Genomic DNA, 24075 nt, shown 5'->3' on the forward strand with positions numbered 1-24075 from the left:
GCCCTTCGTTGCTACGAAAAAATAGATTCAGTGATATTAATGACCAATTAATGTTTTAAAAATTATAAAAGTGATGACTTTCAACCGTCAAATTAATATTTATAACAACTGTTTGTTTAATTGTACTAATTTGTACTTACATATATATATTACAATAAAATTTGGGTTTTGAACAGTGTTATTCATGAAATAATCGCAACAAATTTCACTCGATCTCTAAAATTAATATATAATTTTAGAGCTTTTGTGCAAATACTACTGATTATTTTGTTACTTTTGTATTTGATTACCGATAATCATATCGAGAATCGTATTTCTCAGTAGGTACGTATTTTGTATAGGTATTCCGATATAACGACCTTCACGAAGTACGAAGTAATCAGCATAATCAAAGTAATCACAGTAGATACAATATTCGTTACTCGCTCTAATACGATTGGTATGAAGTAACGAAATAATCAAAGTAGATACACTAGTCGTTACTAGCTCTGATACGATTGGTACGAAGTCACGAAGTAATCAGAGTAATCAAAGTAACGATTTGCCTCTCTGTATAGTAATCGTTACTTTCGGTATTCGTAATTAACGAATACTTTATAACGAATAGTTACTTTTTCAACATCACTACTATTCAATATGAAATACTTAACTTTATTAATCTAACATCAAAACTTCTGCAATCTGAAACGGAAGAGTTAAAGGTCCTTCAACTTTTTGAAAAAAATTTTTGAAAAATAATTTTCGAGAAATGAGAAATTCGTTTTCCGAAATTTTATCAGAAGGAGCAGGAATAGCAGAATAAATTTATATTATATAGTATTGCAACAACTTACTAGTAGTTTTGTCGGATTAAGAGACATGAAGGTATACCTAAGAGGTTTTCATGTCAATTCCCAAAAAATCTACTAACACTAACTGATGAAGACTTATTAAAAAAGGCCAAATATTGTCATTTACACATATTTTAGAATTATACTGTTATTAGTTGTCGTTATGTTTATAATACGGGGGCCCACAAAAATTGTCGCGGGGGGCCCCGAAATCTTCAGCTACGCTATTGGTGACATCTCACTTCTAGACTTTTTCCTTTGGGGCTACCTAAAGTCTATATGAATAAACCGGCTACGACTGAGGTATTGGAGGCCAATAGTACTCGAGTCATTGGTCAAATACCAATCATAATGCTTCGACACGCCGCGCCATCGCCATCGAGAATTGGAACTTCAGAATAGAGCATTCTAACCGCAGCCACGAACAACATTTAAAAGAAATTAATAATTAAAAGGTTGGTTATTTTGCATGACAATAAAGATTTTCAAATATAATTGATTTTTTCATTGTTTTTCTTTTTGACAAAAGTACCTCTACATTCTAAAACCCATGAACAAAGCGACTTCAATTTGTTTCAATACCTAAAAAAATGCCTGCGTGAAAAACGTTTTTCATCAAATGATTGAGGTCATAATGATAAGAGCTGTGATAGATTCTCACCCGAATTCAGGGATAGAATTCACAAATTGCAATCTTGTTAGAACAAGTGTATTGATGTTCAGGGAGACTATACGAGACTATTGAACAGCCTATTATCTTGCCTCAATAATATCATGTTCTGGAATACCAACACTACAAAAAAATAAAACTTAATATATTATGAAACTTGAAAAAAGCAGTTATTGTGTGGATCTGAGAATTGGAGACTAACAGACAAATATAAAAAAAGTAAACCAATGAAATGAACGCAATCAGTTTATTGAACGGAGAACCATTATCGATGATATTGAGAAAACAGTTGACATGTTATGGTGAAAACAGGTGACACATACAACGTATGTATTTACCCTTGAAATTGAAATTACTTAATATATTAAAATTTATTTTAAAATATATAATAAAATATTCAAGTTCCATTCATGATAAGTTAAATCAAGGTACTAAAAAGTCATAATATGAATCAATATCCCCGAATATAATAAATATCAGATAGAAATCTTTATTTTAACAAATACTTTTTTGTCTTCTAAAAATTTTATTTCTCAACCATCCCATATTGTTCCTCGAAGTGTTTGCAAAACAACATGTAAAAATTAATATGCCATACTGTGTTTCCATACTTGGTACAGATAATGGACTAATATCTGTTTCTGATTATAAATATTAATAGCGGGAAAACCAATTTATTAAACGACGAGAAAATCCTGACAGACATATTTTTAATTAGTCAGACATTCCTATGTTGCAGTTATTGTTAAATCAGGTTTTTCCGACCAATAAAATATAGATTTTCTTTATAGAATTACACGATGTAACAAAAAGGCAGGCCATAAATTAAATCACATATTCTGGGACCAAATTTCTGGGATTGAACTTAACTTACCTTTGTACAAATGTGCACATAAAAAATTACAGCCCTTTGAAGTTACAAAATGAAAATCGATTTTTTCCAATATATCGAAAACTGTTAGAGATTTTTTATTGAAAATTGATATACATATTGACAAATTGACATTCTTATGGCAGGAATATCTTATAAAAACAGTGAAATTTGTACACCCCATTAAAAATTTATGGGAGTTTTGTTCCGTTAAACCCCACCGAACTTTTGTGTACGTTTCAACTAAATTATTATTGTGGCACCATTAGTTAAACACAATGTTTTAAAACTTTTTTGCCTCTTAGTAACGAGGAAAACTTAGATCTTCTTCTTGAACTATTTAATAATATTTACAGTACAGGAGCGATCTCTAAAACATGGCTTGAATCCGTCTTCATACCACTGTCAAAAAAGAAGAACGCCAAATTATGCCAGGACCTCCGCCTTATAAGTCTACTAAATAACATTCTGAAGCTTTTCTTGCGAATCATACAGAACAGAAATATAGATGTGACGAGGTCACCGGTCAGGAACAATTTCGCTTTAGGAAAAGTATGGGGACACGAGAAGCAATATTCTGTATTCAAACTCTGGCGCAAAGATCAACAAGACCTTTTTGTCTGTTTTATAGATTTTGAAAAAGCGTTCGACCGGATGCAGCACAGGACCTTGATAGACAGATTGAACGACATCGGAGTCGACAAAAGAGATTCTAAAATTATAGAAGCTATTTACTGGAATCAGACAGCAATCATAAAGACCAATGGTAACACGTCAAGGCCAATTGAAATACAACCAGGTGTCAGACAGGGTTGCGTACTATCGCTGTTCGACGTCCACTCTGAGGTAATATTTACCAACGCTTTATCGCACTCTTCAGAAGGAATCAGGATAAACGGTCAAAGAGTAAATAACATCCGCTATGCAGATGACACTGTTTTAATGACTGATTCGAACCATAGTCTTCAGATACTATTAAATATTTACTAAGAGTACTGGTTACTGAGAGTTGTAAAAAATGGGGATGAAGATCAATACTGCGAAAACCAAAGTTATGAAAATATCAAGGAACAAAAATTTACTCTTTCAAATATAATATGTGACCCACCAACAGCTTGAATACGTAAACCAATACAAATATCTTGGCTGCTGGTTCAACAATCAACTTGATTAAAGACAAAAAGCGAGAATAGACGTAGCCTGACAAGGCTTTATCAAAATGAAAAGCTTATTTTGTAACAGTAGCATTAAAATCAGCCTTAGATATCTTTTCTGAATTGCTATGTATGGTCAATACTTTTGTATGAAATGGAGGCCTGGACACTCAACATAACGATGATGAATAAGTTAGAAGCCTTTGAACTCTGGCTTTATAAGAGAATCTGAAAATACCCTTGACAACCCACACCACCAACGAAAATGATCTGAGGAGAATAGGTACAGATTAGGGAGCTGCTGAAGATCATCAAAGATAGAAAAGTTAGCTACCTGGGACACCTAATGAGAAACGAAAAGTACCGCCTCCCGCAACTGATCATCCAGGGTAGGATTGAAGAAAAACAAAGTCCCGGTAGGCGCCAGATTTCATGACTTAGAATCATCAGAGAGTGGACCGGCCTTGATTCAACATCTTTGTTTAGAGCCGTATTGGACAGAGACAGATTTGCCAGTGTAACCGATCTCCAGTACCACAAGAAGAAGATTCTGAAAAATAATTTTCAGAAAGAAGAAATGCTTTGCAATACCTAAAAATAGAATAATTTAATCCTGACTATCTAACATCTCACCTGAAAAGACAATGTACGGTGAACGCTTACGCGCCTTAAGAAGAAGAGAGATAATTATTATTAATGCACCTTCTTTCTCTAGTTTCTAATGTGTATTGGTCGTTGATCAATTAGCATTATAAAAGTGAGTTATTTTAGATATATCTCAATCCAGGAAAAAGTTAACGATATTTAAATTTATTTTTAATGATGCACTTTACCTAAGTATTAGTTTTAATCACAGTCAATCGAAGGCTAATGTAAACAAGTATCATTTGATATTTTATTTTTGATAAGCTACCGGAAAAAACAACTAATGCACTTTTGTACCATAAAAATTGTGTTAAAAAATTCGGCTGTTATGTAAGCAGAGTTTGTTAGTTATCTATCACAGTTTATTTTAGTACACTCTTTCACGGTTTTTGCTGTAAATTTTAAAGAACCGCTTGGATTGACATGAAATTTGGCAAACGCATAACTAACATGTCAAAGAAAAAAAGTGATATGGTGCCGATGTGTGCTTTTGCGCTGGGGGTGATTTTCACCCCATCTCGGGGGTGAAAATATATATGTCCAAGATAAGTACCGAAATGGATAAAGTGACTAATTTTAAGCAACTTTTGTTCCATAGAGTTTTTTGAACAAATCAATACTTTTCGAGTTATTTGCAAGTGAATATGTTCATTTTTCAACAAAATAACCACGTTTTTGGACGGTTTTTTGCAAATAACTCAAAACGTAAGCATTTTGTCGAAAAAAATATTCTTAGCAACACTGTAGCCTATATAAAAGTGAAAAAAGGTGTATATATTAGGTCTCTATACCTAGCAAAAGCAAAGTTATAGCTAATGAAAAATAGGTTCATATTCGAAAAATTCCAAATAGAATAATTCAATGTGAAATATCCAAATAATGAAGCATTCTTGGGGAAAACATGTTACAATTTTTCAAAGTGTTTAAAAAAAGCTTTATTTCTGTTTTTATAAAAAAAATTTCTAGCATCAAATGTAAGCAAGTTACGCTCAGAATAAAGTTGGTCCCTTTTGTTTTGGCAAAAAAAATCAGGAAGATCACCCCCAAATTAGCAACTTAAATGAAATTATTCGTTACCGCTTCACAAGTTACTTTGCATATATTGTGTTTATAATATGATCTGTAAGTTTCATCAATTCAAAGTGCTTATTTTTGAAAACAATTGGTTTTAAAGTAAAATTTTTAAAATGCAAAATTTTAATTTTGAAAAAAATGCTTTTTTTCAAAATAACTTAAAAATTGTTAGAGATAGCAAAAATCTTATAAAATAAAAAAAGTCGGCTTTACTTTAACGAATATTTTGTATTTCTTGTTTTTCTGCAAGACAAAAGTTGGTTAAGATTCGGTGTTTCTAAATTTGCATACACTCGTAATAAGTGACTCGTTCAAGCCTTTTTAACTACAGCTCTTTCAAAAATAAGGACTTTGAACGGATAAAACTTACAGATCATATGATCAATACATACGAGAGTAAAAAACTTGTGAAGTGGTAAAAATTAAGTTCATTTGAAATGCTAATTAGGGGGTGATTTTCCCGATTTCTTACCAAAAAAAAGGGACCAACTTTATTTTGAGCATAACTTGTTTACTTTTGATGCTAAAAAACTTTTTTTAAAAAACAAAAATAAAGCATTTTTTAAACACTTTAAAAAGTTAAAATGGGTTTTCCCCAAAAAAGTGCTTCGTTTTTTGGTTATGGCACGTTAAAATATTCGATTTGGAATTTGACGAATATGAACCTATTTTTCATTAGCTATAACTCTGCTTCTGCTAGGTATAGTGACCTAATATATACACCATGTTTTTCACTTTTTTACGTGCTATATTTTTGATAAGAATTTTTTTCGACCAAATACTTACTTTTTGAGTTATTTTGTAGAAAAATTAACATATTCACTCGCAAATAACTCGAAAATATTAACTTGATGAAAAAACTTTATAGAACAAAAGTTGCTCAGAATTAGTCATTTTATCTATTTCCGGACTTATTTCGAACATATATTTTTCACCCCCAAAAGGGGGTGAAAGTCACACCTAGGGCAAAAGCACACATTGGCACAATATCACTGTTTTTCTTTGACTTGTTAGCTATGTGTTTGCCAAATTTCATGTCAATCACAGCTGTTCTTTAAAACTTAGAGGTTTTGCAATATTTTACCTTTAAAATGGAACCTTCCACACATGGAATTCTCAGCATCCGTCTGTGTGTATGTACATCTCAGAGGCAGATAATATTGAAGAAGATCCAAAAACAAACAAATATACCACGGTTTGATGTCTCAAAGGTAAAAGAAGGGACGGGGTCGAGTTCGCTCCCAATGGTAAGAATTTTACCTGAACTAAAAAAGGTAGAGTCCGAATTGGCTCCCATAGACAAAATTAATTTTACCTAAACATGTCGAAAATATCACCCAGCGTTGTCACTTCTTTCAAATTTTCTCTTTTTGTTAGAAACAAGTACCTTCCTAGAAATATCTATGGGAAAGGAGGAAGACCTAACCCTTCGGTCCTAACTTAACTTTCGGGTATTAGAGTGTAGAGGGCAAACCGGCCGATTTCAGGTAAGAGCGCAAAACGGTCGAGCGCATACCGGCCGACACCGATAATTTGTGTTAAAATTGCCACATATGCCAATGTTGAACTAAAACAAACTCTAAAAGTATTTGTCTAAAAGTATAATTTTACTATAAAAAGTCTATATCACTATGTAAATTTCCTAAGCAGTATAAATATTACACGATTTGGCAACAATGTCTAATGTTTCCGCGATTATATGAGAGCCTACCCGCATTCATGCGGGAGCCAATTCGTACCCTTCTAAAATATACCTGAACGAAGCGGAGCGAACTTGACTTCACTCAAAAGAAGAACTATACGTCAGAGTTTAAAACAAGAAATAAACGATAACTTAGAGAAAATCAAACAAGACGTAATAAAAACAACAGATGTTAATGACAAATGGAACATGATACAATAAACTTTAGTAGAAGCAGGAAAGGAGATATTACAGAAAAAAAAATAAGAAAACAGCAGAGATGGATTACTTCAGAAATTCTAGAGCTAATGGAGGAAAGAAGGAAACATAAAGGCAGAAGTAAGACAAAATACAAGTAAATACAAAGATTAATAGGAAAGAAAATAAAAAGGCCAAATCCTTTTTTATTGGCCAGTGCCGGATTTACCAATTTTCCGCCCTACGCTAGTTAAAAATGCCGCCACTAAGTTAACTAGGTAAATAGAAACAACACTCCAAAACTAGATTTTTATTCAAAAAATGGAGCTAATGGAGGAAAGAAGGAAACATAAAGGCAGGAGTAAGGCAAAATACATGGAAATACAGTGATACAATAGGAAAGAAAAAAAGGCCAAATCCACCTGGCATGGCTCACAATCAATGAAATGAATATGCTAAAAAACATGATAGCTTTAATATGCATAAAAAAATAAAGGAAAAAACAAATACACAGAGAAAAAAGAAAGATGGCCTTCTTAAACAATATAAATGGAAAAATTATTATAGAAGTTGAAAGAGAAAAAAGAAATGAAAGACATACGTAACATCTGTTTGAGGATAATCGACAAGAACCCGAAGAAATCGACAGCGAAACTCAGAGATCATAATGGAGCAAATCTAACAAGCAATACGAAACGCAGAAAACGGAAAAACTGTAGATCCAGACGAAATACCTGCGGAATTACTGAAATTTCTAGACGATGAAACTCTACCTGTACATCTGGATGTGTTTAATGAAGTGTATAATACCGGAAAAATGCCACAGGAATGGTTGGTGTCCGCCTTTGTAGCAATACCAAAATCAATATATGTATGCCAAAGATTGTTCAGACTATAGCACAATATCACTAATAAGCCGAAATATTTCTCAAGGTGATTCATGGAAGATTATACAGAAAGCTAGAAGATGATATGGTTGATACCCAATTTTGTCGTGTAGCTTTGGCGTATGTTATGGACTTTATTTATCGGGAATTGTAACTCTTCTTCATCAGTGTTCCCAAGTATTGTAGAAGTATAAACACACTAAATGGGGAGATAAATAAACAATTTATTATCTTTGACAATAAGTGCCTTCTTAACAAATATGAGTACTGTTTCTGTATGTTGAAAACATTTTATTCTGTCCTCGTATTTAGATATGCAAAGAACGGTTACAAGGGTGCATAACTTTGTGGAATGGAGTAGATAATAAATTAATGAATTAACTGATTTCTGATAATATTATTATTTATTAAAATAAAACCAAATTAGTAGATATGATACGTGACTTTATTGTACGTAAATGAATCATTTTGTTTAATGTTCAATATTTATGCACAAAAAAATGCAAGGACCTATTAACATTGACATTTATAGTACGTCACATATAAAAAGTAATTATGCAGAAAAGTTTTAGATATAGCGGATGTGGAATACAGACTGTTAATAAAATCATATTTTATATTATCACTTTATCCTTGAGACCTATTTACCTTCGCAGATGTCAGATTTCTAAGGAAGGCATTCTCTCGGGGTTTTCACACATTTGTTTCAATTTTCTTCTGTTTCATGTCATTTTGGATACGTTCAGAGGCGGATTAACGCCCTTCGGCCTCCAAACACAAAAGATTTGGGTCCTATTTTTATAGGGATGGAAACCAAAACATAAACGAGGGTAAATAAAATGAAAAAATTCGGAATTTGATGTAATATGATAGAGGAAATATTAATTAAAATGATATCGGCATGACAAACATGTTGCGAACAGAAAAGGCACTTAACATTTGCCTTATCGTAAAGGTGACTATCATAAAGTTCTCAGTGAATATAGTAATGAACTGACAGTCTACTTCCAGCAGCAGCGAGAAGCGGAACTACCTGACTTGACAATGGCAAGTGAGATCTTGCCGAAACGTCGTCAAAATAATGGTTTTTCTCAAAACCAAAATTATTCAACGCGGAGTCAAACCCGGAAAACAACAGAAAGCACATATAGCTCCCGCGGAAACTTCAAGTGTAATATATATATTAATGTGATATTCAAAGATCGGTGTGCTCAAAGCAATTGATTAGATAATTAATTAATTAATTAAATTTAATTTTAATGATGCACTTATGATTTAATCACACTATTTAATGCTCTAATCTCAGGGTTTTATATTCTCGTGCTTCAATATCTCCTTTGCTTTACATATGATAAATAAGGTCAAAGACTAACGGAATAAAACACATATATGGTACAAAAACATCTATTGAAATAAATTCACCCTCAAAATATCCTCTAAAAATAATATCTCCTATTCTGATTATTGAAATACTCCTACCACTATCTAAAGTACTTATTGAAATTTGCGTTATGAATAATTCTACAAAAAAAAAATAAAACTGTCTCTCGGATGATGAGTTGTCCAAATTCTTGTCTCTGGTCTCCTACAATTTACTCTTAGCAGCCCCCTATGTAGTCAGCAATCTCGCAACAAACTATTGCAAGCCTATTGTCATCAATGACCCCCTACAGATGCACGTATCTTTCAAAAAACAATGCTAGCCTTTTCTCCTCTCAATAAACTGAATCTATTTCTCGTTCCGGCATGCAACGGTGACTCTTGGAATATAAGTAGAACAATATAACTTTCAATGCTTTACGTGATGAGCCTCCGTCAGGACACTTATTTCAACAAACTCACAGCTATTCATTTATCTGCCTTACTACTTCAGGAGACTCTCAGAGATCACCACTATTCGACTTGACGATCATTTAACAACTATCGTCTAGAATCACATTCGTTTAAAGGCCAGCACTAAACAGTAACGTTGAAAAAATTATTCTACCGTAAAATTAAATTATGTAAAAAATTATGAAAGTCCACTGACAACGATTCCAAAGAATTCAAAATTCAAAATTGTCAATGTCAGATTCAACACCAACTTTTCCTACCATTAGAAATTTCCTAAAACTAATTACATGCCAATCGGTTTTTAAGGAGATTACATTCATTTAAATTTCTAAATACAATTGTTCCCTAACCCGGTCTCATTGTCCAAACACATAACCACTTCCTTATCATACTAACTGTACAAAGAAAATACTTAATCCCTATTTAAATTTTGTTTACCTACGGCCATCCAAAGATAATTGACTTTCATTTCTTCGAAATGAATTTTGGTATATTTTTATTATATGTTTTAACTTTTCTAAAATATTAAGATCGAAACCATATTAATTCAAATTTTACATATCTTAACAATATATATATATATATATATATATATATATATATATATATATATATATATATATATATATATATGTATGATTCAGGCTAGTCTAGGACTGAGGTACATACTAAAAGTATAGAGCCTACACCCAATAAGGGTAACTTTTATACCTAAACCTGCCAAAGTCGGACATTAGAAAGCTATGTGGCTGAGGCCGATAAGTCTGATGCCATTCGTAGGCATATGAAGGCATATTAGGGATGTTGCATTGATTGAAAGTCCGATACATCAGGGACAGGATGTGTATCGAGTTGAAGTCTCTACAGAAACGCCACTGTACCATTTCGTATAGAGGGTGGATTCAGTTCTAGAACACTAAGAGATAGTGTTATGTGCATTTCTCGATATAGAGGGAATATTTGACAACATATCTTACGAAGCAATTACAAGGGCCATTATCTTGTTTCATCTTAAAGGAATACACGAAACAAGCTGCAGACGGACATACTACATAATGAGAAGCCATGTGATAAATGCAACATTTCTAGGAGATACATTGTCAGTGTATAGATAAAGTATCTAAAATACCTTTCTAAGTGGGTATCAGCCTACAAAACTAATGAAGTAGAGGAAATACCCAGCTAAGACCGGGTTATATTATCTAGTACACAGACGAGTCGAAAACTGCAGAAGGTCCGAGCGCAGGAATATTTGATGGTGGTGGAAATTTTGACATTTATTTTCCACTAGGAGAAGAAAATAGAAAGAAAATTCAGAACTGCCGCCAATAAAGTCATGATAGCGAATATGGTAGCGAACATGATATCCAGCGATTGATAACGGTCATGGAACTAGAAGAAGAAGAGGAAATATATTGCAGTCTACAAGGGAAATTAACATGAGGACTTTCGAACTGAAGCGGATCAATATATACACAGATAGCCAATGCTCTTTCCAGATCATTCATGAGCATCAGTTACAAAATACTTGTAATACAAACTCCAGAGCCGATCATGAGAGTACCAAACAGCATCGTTCGCGACAGAAAAAAAGCCTCAAAGCCAAAAATTTAATTCTGGGAGTGAGGGAGGGTACCTTTTGATTTATTTATCCCATTTCCGTCCATAAGTGGAAAGTTTTATGCACCACTGTAGAGGCATATGCCACTAAAAAGTGACGGCACAGTGCTCATACATTTTCTTTTAGGTTCTACTATTGAAGTTATAGACGCTCAGTGTACCTAAAATCATTATCATCATTCTCTTTGCCTTATCCCTATGCGGGGTCGGCTTCCCTAATTGCATTTCTCCACACAATTCTATCTTGGGTCATATCAATGTCAATCCCCTTTACCAACATGTCTTGCCTTATCGTCTCCCCACAGGTCTTCTTTGGTCTTCCTCTCCTACTCCTTCCAGGAATCTGCAGTTCAGCTATTCCTCGTATTGGGTGATTAACGTCTCGACGTTGAACATGACCAAACCATCTTAACCTATGCTCTCTCATTTTGGCATCAATTGGTGCCACACCTAGACTTCCCCTAATATACTCATTTCTAATTTTATCCTTCTTTGTCACTCCACTCATCCATCTAAGCATTCTCATTTCCGCCACATGCATTCGTTGTTCCTCTTTCTTTTTCACTGCCGGTATTATGGCTGTTTTATAGAATTTTCCCTGCAGCTTCATTGGAATTTTTCTGTCACACAACACACCACTCGCTTCTTTCCACTTCATCCATTCAGCCCTAATTCTACTGCATGCATCTCCATCTATTTCTCCATTACTCTGTAATACCGATCCCAGGTACTTAAAACTATTGCTTTTTACAATCAGTTCACCATCCAAAGATACCATTTTATTTGTAGTAACTCCATCTTTAAATGGACATTCCACATACTCTGTTTTTGTCCTACCAAGTTTTAAACCTTTTTCCTCCAGAACTTGCCTCCACTGTTCCAGTTTTTGTTCTAAGTCTCCTTCAGCATTTCCTACTAACACGACATCATCAGCATACATTAAGCACCATGGAATTTTACCCTGTAATTTCGCTGTTATCTGGTCCAAAAATAATGAGAATAAATACGGACTAAGCACGGAGCCTTGGTGCAATCCTACTTTCACATGAAATTTATCAGTCTCTCTCACACCTGTCCTAACACTAGTCGTTACTGTAACACAATCTTTACATATTCACCAGGGACTCCTTTCTTATTGAGTGCCCACCACAGAATCTCTCTAGGAACTCTATCATATGCTTTTTCAAGATCAATGAATACCATATGAGCGTTTGTTTCTTTACTCCTGTATTTTTCCATCAACTGCCTTATAATGAAAATTGCATCTGTTTTTGCATCTGAAAATTTTTTATTAGCTTAGTGTGCCTAAAATGATTAGCAAATTTCATCTTAGACGGCTCTTAGTCTATTACGTGCTTTTAGTTATGTTAACACGTAGTAAAATGTAGGAAAATCGAATACATGCATGTTTCGTGTTTCTAAATAAAAAAATGTATCATCAAATCTCGTCCAGATTTGTGATAAGGCAGCAACCAACACACACCTATTATTTTTTTGAATATTTCACCCTTCTTTGGAGGCGAATGTTTCGATCGGTAGGAGATATTGATTTTTTTTATTAGCTTAGTTGTCATTCCAGTTCTTACAAAGGACATGATGTTTGTATGGCATGATATCCCGGCAAACTTCCCTCATGCAATACTAAAAGTGTTATCGATTAACTAAAAAGAAGGACCACTACAAATGGTCAAGCTACGTAATGGTTAGTTTGATAGAAGTAGGTCATTGGGAGACTATCACGAAGCGGTTTTGTTATTTTATTTTGCATTATGATGAACAATCAATCAAATTAATATTAAATAATTAATGAAATATAAAATGGTAACAGTTCTAGAATATTTCCGTGGCATATTAATCTGTACATACATATATAAAAGCAAAATTAAGAATTGATACCAAAAACAAAATTAGTTAAAATGTAGGCTTCACGTAGCTTAGCACGTAGTTTCGCTGTACCGTGATGTGTTTCTGATTCATTTTGATGATTTTCAGTTTTGTAAAAAATTTTAATTTTCTTTCTTCTTTATTTTTTATTTTATTCTTTAATATACGGCGCTACATGTCGCGTCGCTTTGAAATATTTTTTACTGTTTTCGTATATGTGGGATATTTAGGGGACAAGACGTGTCTATTTTGGCGATTTGTTTGCTTTGTTTTAATGGCAGTTACGCTTTAACTACAGTGACCATATGTACTTATTTAAGTAGGACAGTACTTATTTTTAAATATTGTCCTAATGTACTTTAAAACCTTTCTAAGGACACGCGAATGTACTTATTTTTTCTAAAAAATGATATTTTTATCTCTCACTACTAAAAAAATTTCTTTGTATACTGTTCCAGGTATTGCAGCTTTTGGGTCTTGATGGTTTCCAATATTTCCATTCTTTTGTTGACTCTTCTCCTGACTTCGTTGTTTGTTACAGGCTCGGTTCATGCTATCTTCAGGTACCTTCACCCACAGTTCAAATGCTTCCAACTTTTTAGTAGTCGACGCGTTAATTGACCATGCTTCTATCCCGTAAAGTAGAGTCGAGAAAATATAACACCTTGCCAGCCTAACTCTCAAGTCTTAATTATTTCAGTTCTCTTGCACAAACTACCTTTCTCATTTTATTGAAGTTGGTTCTAGTCTTCTCTATTCGAACTTTGATTTCTTTGGAGTAATCTTTTGTGTGATTAATTATTGTGCCAAGATAGTTGTAGTTTTTAACTTATTCTAAAGTTTTACCTTTAATTGTCAGGCTTTTATCATTATTTTGGGTTTTTGATAGCCTTATAAATTTAGTTTTCTTGATGTTTACTGATAATCCATATTGTTCTCCATACTCAACTATCTTGTTCATTAGCTTTTGGAGGTCTTGGTGTCGTCCGCATATCTAATGTTGTTAATTTTCGTTCCATTTAGGTACCTTTATTCCTGCTGTTTCTCCCTCAAGAACTTTTTTCATAATTTCTTCAGAGTATGCATTTAATAGTAGTAGTGACAATACACACCCCTGTCGCATTCCTCTTTTAATTTCGAACTCTTCTGATGTGTGTTCGTTAATGCGTATGTGTGCCTGCTGTTTATAATATAGATTTGTTATAATTGAAAGGTCATTGTATTGTAATTGTTTTGCTTTGAGGACGTCCATTAGCTCTTTGTGGCGGACTTTATCGAAAGCCTTGTTGTAATCTATGAAACGGACGTACATATCCTGGTTCACATCCAAGCATCTCTGGATTAGTAGTGTAAATCCAAAGTGGGTTTCTTCAATATCCATATCAAGTGTTTGGTAAATGCATTTATGAATGATCTTTAAAAACATTTTAAGTGTGTGAAACATTAGGATTATGGTGCGGTAGTGCGGTGGTCGCACACAAAACTTCACTGCGCAAGTGAAACATTTTTACACAAAATGTGTAACCTACCTAGAAAACTGGAGTACAAATTTTCATGAATTTAAACTATTCAAAAGCATAGATCTAAAGCGGGCTCCACATTCTCGGCGAAGTTACTTCGCCAAAGTTGACCGAAGTTCGAAGTACCCTCTCTACACACTCGTTCTACTTCGCGAGGAAGTGCGATACCGACAAAGAGCGGTGCGATACCGACAAAGATCCCTTTGACCAGACCAACAGAGAATGGAAGTAGAACGAAGTGAGGCAAAGTTACACAAGGTGGCCGTCTACACTCTCGTACTTGTTAAACCTCGATCGACTTCGGCGAGAGTGTGGAGCTCGCATAAGAAGTGAAATAACATGAAACGATGTTTGTTATTCTCTCGAAGCTTTTAAATTGTATATCAAGGCAACCATGTTAAACGAAGATCAACTCTTTGACGAACTGGGAATTTTGAAAGACGTGGCTACAAGTTAAAAAGTTGCTAAGTGGAACAGAGAAGAAAAAAATAGTCAGGATCGATGGCTTAAAGTTTTTAAGTGTGTAGATCAATTCAAACTGAAAAACTTACAAATATTATGCGAATTTATTTTTTGTCTTCCGGGTACTAGTGCGGCTATCGAGCATTTATTTTCTGTAACAAATAATTATTATTGGACGTCGGAAAAGTCACAAATGTCCATATCCACTCTCAAGGCAGCGATGATGGTGTACGCAAATTTTGATGAGACTTGTATGAAATGTTTCATACTTCAGTCGAAGCCGGACCTTCTTAAATTAATTTTAAGTTCAGAAAAACATGAATGATGCAAAAAACCGGAAGAAGATGAGGTTATTCCACGTCCCTCATCTAAAAACTCGTAATTACAGGCTTGTAACTTTTTCAAAGTTAATGTAATGTGTTATGTTTAGTTTAATTGATATATTTTTTTATGTCTAGCTACATAGTTTATTTATTTTTAATGCCAAAAGTTATATTTGTCCAATAACAAGATACATTTTGCGTTTTTAATACATTTTTGTTTTTTGTACTTATTTTTCTTTAAAAAGATATGGTCACCGTAGCTATAACAAGCACTTCTATGTTATTTCAGAAATACAGAGTCGTAATAATACCATATCAATATTAAATATAAAGATAGATTTATTATGAAGTAATACTATAAGTAGTAATACTATCTCTCGTGATTTTTTGTAAGTGTCGAGTCAATGTTTAAATTTTCAAGAGGCGGACCATCAAAAACTGTAACTTAGGTTATGTTAAACCTAAAAAGTTAAACTTAAAAAAATTTAAGAATAGATGGATCTCTGTCCTATCTTTGCCCACATGTTGAATAAGTGGCAGAACAATTAAAGAAGGTTATTATTTTTTTGTCTTTGTTCTATATTGACAGAATAGCAAGAATACTAAGAAGATGGACAGAACATTTTACGGAAAAGCTTGAAGGAGATGGGAGTGAGACGAACCCTGATATACCATTAGAACAAGCAGACAACAGAGAAAAGAGTCCACCAACAATAGCCGAGATTAGAACAGCAGTAGACAAATTAAAGAAAAATAAATCACCGGGATCGGATCAAGTAGCATCGGAATTACTGAAGGAAGGAGGAAACGCACTACAGAAAACAATACATGAATTGATAACAAAGATATGGTCAAATAAACAGCTACCAGCGGAGTGGAATAGTGGTATTATTGTACCATTACATAAAAAAGGGAATCAGTTAGAATGTGGAAACTACCGTGGAATCACGCTGCTGAATGCAGCATACAAAATAATGTCCAACGTCATTTATGAAAGACTTAGACCACACGCTGAAAAAATAGTTGGCAGGTACCAAAGTGGCTTCTGTAGACAGAAGTCAACAATAGACCAGATATTTGTTCTGCGACAGATCCTCGAAAAAACAAGTGAACATAACATCGACACACATCATCTCTTCATAGACTTCGAAAGCGCATATGACAATATAAACCGAGAATTCTTAATAAAAGCAATGAAGGAATTTAATATACCAACACAACTAATAGAACTGATAAAAGAATCTCTAAAAGTAGAAAGTAAAATCCGGATACAAAACGAACTAACGGAAACAATAGATGTGAAAAAGAGACTACGCCAGGGAGACGCTCTATCTTGTTCAACATCGTACTCGAGAAAATAATGAGGGACACAACAGTCAATACTCGAGGAACAATAATTAATAAAAGCGTGCAAATACTAGCATTTGCATATGATGTTGACCCAATCGCAAGATCAAGAAGAGAAATTATAGAGGCATTCAATCAAATAGAACGAGCTGCACAAAATAGTGGCCTTAAAATCAACCAGAACAAAACAGAATATATGCAGGTAAGTAAAAACACAGAAATAAGGCAGCCACAAAATATAACAATAGGAGAATACAACATTGAGGGGGTAAAATACTTTACATACTTGGGATCCCTAGTCACATCTGATAATAACGTAGCAGAGGAAGTGAAGGGGCGAATATTTATTGCCAATAAAGGTTACCATGGCTTAATTCGGCAACTAAGATCAGAAAACGTCGCAAGGAAAACAAAATGTCAAATATACAAAAACCTTAATAAGACCGGTACTCACATACGGCTCAGAAACCTGGACACTCACTAAAAGAGAGGAAACATTGCTAGCCACCTTTGAAAGAAAAATCTTTCGACACATATATAAGGGCACAAAAGAAAATGGAATTTGGCGAAGAAGGTACAAATATACCAGGATCCGGATGTCATAACATTCATTAAAATAGGACGGCTGCGTTGGATGGGACATGTAGAAAGAATGGAAGAAGGCGAAATACCAAACAAAATATTCAAACAGATGCCAGTAGGAAAAAGAACAAGAGGAAGACCGAAGCTGAGATATTTAGAACAAATAGAAAATGATATAAAAACCTTAAAAATAAAAAACTGGAGAAAAAAAGCACGAAACAGATCAGAGTGGAGAAGAATCCTGGAACAGGCCAAAACCCAGGAAGGGCTGTCGAGCCAATGATGATGATAATGATGATGATGATTATTATTTTTTTGTCTACAAAACGTTCCTTATACATTTTTGAGAAAAATGGTTCAAATAAATGTTATAGATCAGAAAAAGTTACATGATCAGAAAAAGGGCTTGGTGTTTGTATGGCATGATGTCCCGGCAAACTTCCCTCATGCAATACTAAAAGTGTTATCGATTAATTAAAAAGAAGGAAATGTACAATTGACCACTACAAATGGTCAAGCTACGTAATAGTTAGTTTAATAGAAGTAGGTCATTGGTAGACTATCACGAAGCGGTTTTGTTATTTTATTTTGCATTACTGAAAAATCAATCATTATTAAATAATTAATGAAACATAAAAGATAACAAAGTTCTAGAATATTTCCATGAAATCATTCTATTCATATCAAGTAACATTATAGAGCGGTTTGCCCCTAAAGATACGCATAAACCGACTAATTTTTTTTGCATTTCCACCGCACCAAACCTATCCTATTCGAAAAAAAAAATCTTAGAAATAAATAACAACTTCATATGTAAAATGGTATAAAAAATTTAAAATCATCCAAATGAATCACAGTATCTCCAGAACGTTTTCCGTCTTATCAGACCATTAGCAGTGAAACATTCTACTCGTAGTTGAAACTACGAAACTTTATTAGTGTTACATGATTATGATATTAAAATTAAAAATTGAAAAGACACTAGGTCGAAGTTACTAGATTAACTTTAAGGGAAAATAGATCTCCCTACTCGAAAAATTGAGCGACCTTATCGATATGAGTAATACAGACCGACTACAAGAGTTCAATGTATTGTACATCGCAATGGCAATTCATCCAAAAGGAATAAAATAATGATGTTGAAAAAGTAACTATTCGTTACAAAGTACCCGTTACTTACGAATACCGAAAGTAACGATTACTATACAGAGACGCAAATCGTTACTTTGATTACTCTGATTACTTCGTTACTTCGTACTAATCGTATCAGAGCGAGTACTTATTTTGATTTTGAGTATTGTATCTACGCGGTTGATATCGGAGTCGGACCGATATTCTACGAGAGTTAGGTATCAGTACAGTTAACTAAAATTTTATCTATGAAGGGCGAAGGCTATGCAGAGTTTTACAGGATTACAGGGCGCTGAGAAGAAGCTGATACAGAGGGAGGTATATCATTTAACAAAGCTTGCATCCAGAATTAGATGTCTATACGATTTGTCGAGGTAGATAATACACAGAATTTCACAGATGCTAGTTCTTTTGAAAATAAAAATGCAACACATTAGATTCTAATAATAGATACATACTATTCTTATCAGGCCTAGAAAAAAATAGCTTAGATTAAAAAATAAATCTATTTTGAAATATAGTAGGTACATAGGGACTTGCAACTTTTTGCATTGTATTTAGGATTAGGATGACGTCTGAAAGAAAGTCTACAATAAAAAATAGGTGGAAATGCATAATTACATTCTAAAGTGTATAAAACGCATTGAAAAATGCATAAACATGTTAAAATCAGTATTATACCTGGATCCCGCGTAAGAAAAAAAAAGTTGATTAATAGCAAGCTGAAAATTTCTTAGTAGCTTAACGGTGTCTAGTCGGACAAACTTTGATGCACAAGAACACTGGAACAGGGGAAGTTTTAATTGTGGAGCATGATAAACGTGTCGTCCTGAGAAGTTTATGATTGTGAAAAATAGCAAGTTGTTTTTAAGTTTATTCAATAGCCAACGTTATATAATATATGAAAAAATGTTTGTCCGACAAAAATGTTAGGCATTTTAACGAGTCCGATACTTAGAACATGTCACATCACAGGAAAAATGTTGGTGATAAATAGCAGTCTGATTCTTGAATGAGGGTTTAATGAAAGGTTAAAAAATCAATTGGAAGTTCTGTTCGACAAAATTAATGGGAAGTTTTCGTAGTCCGACATTCTAAACATGTAAGATATAGACAAAAATGTTGGTGATAAATAACAAGCTAATTTTGATTTTGTTATGTACAAATTATATTTTGTAACATAAAAAGTTATATGTCGGACAAAAAGTTTGGGAAAATCGAAGGAAATGAATAAAAAATATTTTTTTCAGAATGAATTAGTCGTATATTGATAAAGCTATTTTAGTATTATATTATTATTTATATTCACATACTTTCATTTACATATATATGTACCTACATACTTGCACACTCCAAAAACAGTGAGGTAAGTATCAATGCATGTATATATTGCAAAAAAAATATTTTTTTTGGGTGGAATTTGTTCTAGATATTCTCAAAATGATAATAAAAAGTGTCGTAGAACATGTGAAAGCAATATCTTAGGGTTTTCTAATTAGGCGCAAAAGAAAGTATGGAAAATTTCCTACAAAAAATGTTATATTCATTTTTTTTTCATAATCACATCTTAACCCTGTAAACGACGTTGAAAAATGTGAAGAGTGTTAAAATTCGGTGCTTATCAGCATAGACGTAAATATGACACATGCTTAGAAGTATGGGTAGGTATGTATAAAAATAATATAATAGAAGGCTGCATTTGCCTCCGTGACACTTTGTGCTCTATACCTATACTACACAAAGTACTATTTAAAAGTATATAGTCTTCGACGTTCTTTTTGTCTCGTGTGTTGGAAATTTATATTAACTATTGAGTGTCTTTGTATCTATTTTTGAGTGTGAGCAGTTTAAATTTGAAGCCACCAAACAATTCGACGGAACATTTTTGAGTAATTGTCGAACATTTTACAAAGTTCGTAAAATACTTGGTCCTTAATTCAATGAGGATCAGTTGTCAGATAATTGTGAAAATTTTTCGTGCTATAATGCTTTTTGAGTTAAAACAAGCTTGATTGAAGAAGGGTACCTAATTAAATTATTTATTAAAATTTTATATCGTAATTTTTTTCAAATTTCTACAAATGAAATATCAGTTGAGTCCGCGAGTCTTTACCCGTACGTCATCACTTAAAGCATACAAAATAAGTCGGAAATCTATTTCACCCAACAACAACTGACAGAAAGTGGCTACTGTTCCGATTACGGGTTTTATTATAAAACTTGACGTTATCAAATATATAGAATGTCAAATGTAAGTTTTGCTTCAAAATTTTTGCGCAGAATTACAGCTACATTTGAAGTAGCTTAATAAATTCTTTTATTATTATTGATTAATAAATAAATAAACAATTTATAAAAAAATCCAGTAACATATTTTATTTTTGTTATTTTATTCACTTTGACGGAAATCTAAACTCGGTCATTTCTTTACTGTGTGAATGACAATTTTATTTGTAGAAATTTGAAAATGGTAATCGCCTTGCAGCGAAACCAAAAACAAAAAAGAAGAAAAGAAATTTGAAAAAAATTACGATATCAAAAATTGTGTGAATGACGTTAGCTTTGTATGTTTTAAATATTAATTGCCTAAATATAATTATTTACCTTAAAATTTCACAGCCCAATATAAAATTAGTTGTGAAAACAACTGTTTGTGTAATATAAAGAAACTTCAAAACGCAAAAATTCGACAAAAACCGCAAAAAGTTCAACTGACTGACAGCCACAAAATTAAACAAATCAGAAACGTCAAACAAATTGTGCTTAAAATATGAAAACATACCGAATCGTCTTTTTTTGTACCTATCTCTTTTCAATGCACTGAGTCTAGATGGTTCATAAAAATAACATGTGTTGTTACTTAATAACAAACGGCAGCTGGTTTGTCATGAGTTTCATGCATGGAAGAGAATGATGCTATAGTATTTTTACTACAAAAACGTTATTACGTAGGTCAAAATTTTTGACGTAAGAGAACTGTCAAAACATTAGAATGTGACTTTTCATTATTGCCGTGTTTATAATAAACATAGCAATAATGAAAAGTCACATTCTAATGTTTTGACAGTTCTCTTACGTCAAATATTTTGACCTACGTAATAACGTTTTTGTAGTAAAAATACTATAGATAAAAAGTATGTGTTTTATCTCGCCAGGTATTAATGACGCACGGGTAAAGACTCGCGGACTCAACTGTAATGTAATATGTCACATGGGTAGAAATAATTTGCTGCCAAAATAAATCGATTAGTTTAAATTTGAAGTTACGATTGCAATTTATTATGAATTATTGTCAAAAGTGACAGTTTTTAAATGGCAATGTATTCATAGACATAAGGGTAGACAGGGAATACCGAGCAAAAAGTCGATCGGTGGTCTATCTATCTCTTTTAACCAAGCGATCCTGCGCATGTGACAGACAAAGATGGCTAGACCACTCAATCCATAGTATTGGCGTTACACCTCGATGCACAGACCGGTCCTTACTTTGCCTAATCTACTAGTTAGAATGTATTACGTATTACAGTGAGGTACCTAAATGATGTTGAGATAAATCGAAAGATATCGATTGTAATTGATTGTAGGTATTTTTGATATAGAATAATCACCCGTTATTGAAATTTCTAAAATTATTTTTTTAAATTGTCCGACTACGAAATCTACCCCTTATATTTTTCCGACAACAGTCACTCTTTGTAAGGAATAATTTACTTAATTAAATTTCGTTTTTGTCGGAAAGCTATTTATCACCAGACACCAGATCACCTTTTTGTTGGACAGAACTTCCAATTGATTTTTTAACCTTTCATTAAACTCTCATGCAAAAAGCAGACTGCTATTGACATGTTCTACGTGTCGGACTCGTTAAAATGCCCAACATTTTTGTCGGACAAACATTTTTTCATATATTATATAACGTTGGCTATTGAATAAACCTAAAATCAACTTGCTATTTTTCACAATCATAAACTTGTCAGGACGACACGTTTATCATGCTCCACAATTAAAACTTCCCCTGTTCCAGTATTCCTGTGTATCAAAGTTTGTCCGACTAGACACCGTTAAGCTATTAACAAGTTTTCAGCTTGCTATTAATCAACTTTTTTTTCTTACGCGGGATCCAGGTCTATATATTACGGGGCAGATTTTTTATTTCGGGGTATTTGGGGTCACTGAACACGAATTTGCAATCAGAACCGACCTCCGAAGCACTTGGGTGCCCAGGGTTATTGCTAAGGTACGTCATCTAGAGTTTCGAGGGTTTGTTTTTGGCACTTAATTGATGCAAACAGATTACTCGAGATTACTGATATTGTGGAGCAGCAATGACAGAACAATTACATATCATTTAATTTCTATCCATTAAATAGATCGGTGAAGGTCGTTATATCGGATCCTATACTTAAACGAAATACTGATATTGCGAAATTTGCGATTCTCGATATGATTACCGATACTCAAATACAAAAGTAATCAAAGTAACGAATACTTTAAAAGATTACTTTATACAAAAGTAACGATTTGTAAAGAATACTCGAAAGTAACTATAATCAACATAACTAGAATAGACGAATGAAGCTGCAGTTGGATAGACTACATGTTGAGAAGCCGTCTGTTATCTCTTTTTTTTTTGTGAAATCTGGTCATAAATGGGCTGATAGCTAGACCCAGCAACGAAAGGCATCATGTTCTGGGCTATGCTAAACACATGAAAATATGTATATTGGACGACCATGTGCTAATAGGACTGAAGTACTGCGAAAAACAAGCAGAAATAAGCTCAAAGTAATAATAAGTTTCTTACTGGACATGTGTCAGTTAAGGACGCCTGCATTCAATGGGACTATTTTATGGACACTTGAGCTGCAGACTCAGTAGCAGAGAATTTGAAACAGTCTACCATATCTTGTACGATTGCCTCGTATTAGATCGCAGACGAGAATCTTAGAATGATTATCATAAAGGAATGGGAGATGTTAAACAAACGGATATTCTTTAGTTTAAATATAAATTTGACATAATTATTCCAGTATTAACTTGTTACTTTTATTACTTATTTTGTTATTTTTGCCACAAAAGAACTTCTTTTTTAAAATTTGTTAATCATTTTAACTAATTGATACCATATATAAATAATGAAGACAAAAGGATAGCCAAGTACAATTAATGAGTACTTTAATATTTTTGAAGAGTTAAGGAAATTGTAGTAAATGGGACTTACCTCACTGTGCCTTAGTATAAGAAAGCACTTTTAATATTTGTTTAGGATTAGATTAGGTACGTGTAGACCATAACACTGCAACAAGAAGGTATTTGTTACCAAAATTATTTAAACATCATAATTACAAATAAAATGCAGGGAC

At 33.3% G+C, this 24075-nt stretch overlaps 1 protein-coding gene across 5 annotated transcripts in view; it reads right to left on the bottom strand.

The window, feature by feature from the left end:
- Positions 1-24075, bottom strand: part of LOC126883325 (fatty acid 2-hydroxylase) — a 369757-nt gene that overhangs the window by 103930 nt on the left and 241752 nt on the right. For 3 of the 5 annotated variants that reach the window (XM_050648708.1, XM_050648707.1, XM_050648709.1), the window contains one exon: positions 23934-24008. The exons of the other annotated variants lie outside the window; for them this stretch is intronic. The gene's annotated coding sequence lies outside the window, so the exon portion shown is untranslated. The remainder of the gene's footprint in view (positions 1-23933; positions 24009-24075) is intronic. 5 annotated transcript variants of the gene reach the window in all.

The sequence above is a fragment of the Diabrotica virgifera genome, chromosome 4 (assembly GCF_917563875.1).
Source record: "Diabrotica virgifera virgifera chromosome 4, PGI_DIABVI_V3a".
In the NCBI taxonomy this organism is placed as follows: Eukaryota; Metazoa; Arthropoda; class Insecta; order Coleoptera; family Chrysomelidae; genus Diabrotica; species Diabrotica virgifera.